Source organism: Ovis canadensis, chromosome 9 (assembly GCF_042477335.2).
Source record: "Ovis canadensis isolate MfBH-ARS-UI-01 breed Bighorn chromosome 9, ARS-UI_OviCan_v2, whole genome shotgun sequence".
Lineage (NCBI taxonomy): Eukaryota > Metazoa > Chordata > Mammalia > Artiodactyla > Bovidae > Ovis > Ovis canadensis.
The window spans coordinates 84371250-84373964 of NC_091253.1; the positions used below are offsets into that span (position 1 = coordinate 84371250).

General features: G+C 47.1%; 1 non-coding gene across 1 annotated transcript; it reads left to right on the top strand.

Annotated features, from left to right (window-relative positions):
* The first annotated feature begins 422 nt into the window (after positions 1-422).
* Positions 423-545, top strand: LOC138446372 (small nucleolar RNA SNORD22). Its single transcript, XR_011259307.1, has one exon. It is a non-coding gene; the product is annotated as a small nucleolar RNA SNORD22 (small nucleolar RNA).
* Positions 546-2715: the final 2170 nt, after the last annotated feature.

The following is a 2715-nucleotide window of genomic DNA, read 5'->3' on the forward strand; positions in this document are numbered from 1 at the left end:
AATGTAGAAAAAATAATAATAGCTTTAAAAAATCTTTTTAAGAAAAGAAAAAAAAAAAAAGGAAAACTCCACAGAACTGCAAGTCCAACAGAGAGGCAGAGGTTTATAACAATGATAAAAAATGTGACTGAGAAAAAAGAAAGCTCAGAAGCTGAATCAGACTTAATAGTGCCAATAAAATCGACAACTACAACAGAGGCAGGGAAAGAAAAAAGAAAAAAAAATCCAGAATAATCTACAGAACAAGTCAAAACATAATAATAAGCGGTTTTCTTGAGTCACTGCTGTCCAAGTCCTCTCCCTCACTAGGAGTCTCAGTCCACCTCACCTCCCTAGGATGCCCTCCAACACTGTGCTGATCTCTGGACCTGCTGTGGGGGCCACTCAGATTCTAGTCTGGGCCTGCTCCTGTGTGTTCTTGCCTCCAATGTCTGCAGCTATCAGAACTAGCGCATTTTCCTTCCCAGAGCCTGTAAAGGTGAACCCACTGGGGCTGGCTGGGGGAGAAGAGGAAAGCTTGTTACAGAGGGAACTGTCTGAGGGATCATAAGAATTACCAACAAGGCAAAGAGAGGATTCTGACTGGTTGAAAGGCAGATTTTCTTTTTTTCCCCCTAGATCTGAAGAAAGAACAAAGCACACATAATGGAATCTAATGTGGAAGATATCAAAACTGAAAAATCTTTGTACAGATTGCCTGTTCAACTTAGCATATTTGAATCATTTCAGCCTAAATAAAAATTTTTTTAAACCTTCAAAAAACAAAAAAAAAGAACTAGTGCATTTTCTTTTGTGGGAGCTCTCAATGTCCTTTTATATATTCCATAGACACAGAGTCTGCCTAGTTGGTCATGGTGAATTTAATCTGCAGCTTGTACAGCTGGTGGGAAGGTTTTGGGTCCTCCTCCTTAGCCACGCTGCCCCTGGGTTTCAATTGTGATTTTATTTCCACCTCTGTAGGTGGTTTGTCCACTAGGGTTTGCTCCTGAGGCTGCCCTGGAGGGCTTGGGTTTGCCCCTGTGAGGGCCAGGTGTTGAGGTGGTACAGCTGCTTGGATCGCAGGGGTTCTGGCAGCACCAGGTACTCAGGGGGGTTGGCAGCTAGGGCAGCAGGAAATATAGTGCTCTAGAAGGGAATGGCAACCAGTATTGGCCAATACACTCCAGTATTCTTGCCTGGAGAACCCCCCGACAGAAGAGCCTGGCAGGCTACAGTCTACAGGGTCGCAAAAGTCGGACACGACCGAAGTGACCCTGTGCACATAGACGCAAGACTTTTCTTGCCTGTGTCAGCTCTGCCCCAGTGAGAATTGAGCGTGAAGGTGGTGCAGCTGCTTGGCTCGTGGGGACCCTGGCGGTGCCAATTGTGTAGGGACACAGACTGCCTCCGCTGCAGGAGTTATGGCCCTATCAGAGTCTTTTTTGAGCCTCTTGTAGCTGGTAATCAGAAGGCCTCTTTGGCCAGTCTTTCTCTATCTCCGCCTGTTTAGGCACTTAAGAGTGCTCCCTTGCCTAGGATCCTTTTCTGTTGTTTGGCACATCAGGCACATAGAGGGGCCCCCTGGCTGGGGTCCTACTCTGTATATTGGTGTGTCAGGCACTTAAAGGGGCGCCCTGGGTGGGGCTCTACTCTGTGGTTCAGTGCATCACGTGTTTGATGGGCCAGCCTTTTTATTGTTCAGCTGCCAGTGTAGGCTTGTGGGGAGGGAGCGGCTATGGTGATGACTCTACCCACTATGCGTGACTCAGCAGTATCACCTTGCTTCCATGGCTGCCTGGCTTTCCTCCACAGGCATTTCCCACCACAGTCTCCTCCCTCACATCCCCTAGATCTGACTCTCCGCAGTCAACAGCAGCCCTCGCACTGGGATTCCACAATCCCTAAACTCCAACTCCCAGCTGCTCTACCTTTCAGGGGATCTACGTCCCTGTTCGGGGTGTCTCTGGCAAGGACTGTCTGATTCCCATTCCATTTAGGCTGCCACAGGTCAGTTGTTTCACTCTCAACCTTAAATGTTTCTCCTCTGGCTCACACAATGGCACCCATGTGGGGATCAGACCCCTGCTTCAGTCCCCGGCTCCCCCTCCGCCCCCATCCCCCACCCCTCACCCCTTGGAGGGCAGGTCCAGTGCTACTAACACTCCTGTTTTTCCCCCTAGTTCCTTCATCCTGCTGAGATTTGTGTGGCTGTATATATTCTTTTCTGCTGATCAGGTACTCCTGTCCCTCTCAGCTGGTGTTCTGCATGCACTTCTGTGTCTGACGGTGTATTCCTAATGTATCCATGGAGAGAGACGTACTCCACATCCACCTGCTCCTCTGCCATCTTGTACTGCACGCCAATATTCTTGCCTGGAGAATCCCATGGACAGGGGAGCCTGGAGGGTTATAGAACATGGGGTCACAAAGAGTTGGACACGACTGAGCAACTAACACACACATGATTATCCCAGCATTGTTATGAGGATTAAATGAGATAATGAATGGAAACCACTTAGTGCAAACACTTATTAGGCCTTCCATAAATGTTGATAACGATACAGTAAATTTTCAATAATTATCTCATGCTACATATCTGCGAGTAATGACTCTTGTCTTACCTTTTCTAAGCACCTCTTATAATGACAGTCCTTAAAGATATCCTTTGTAAAAGATATTTAAGCATGTATCTTAAACTCTAATCCAATAAAGCTACCAAAACAAATCTCCTACAAT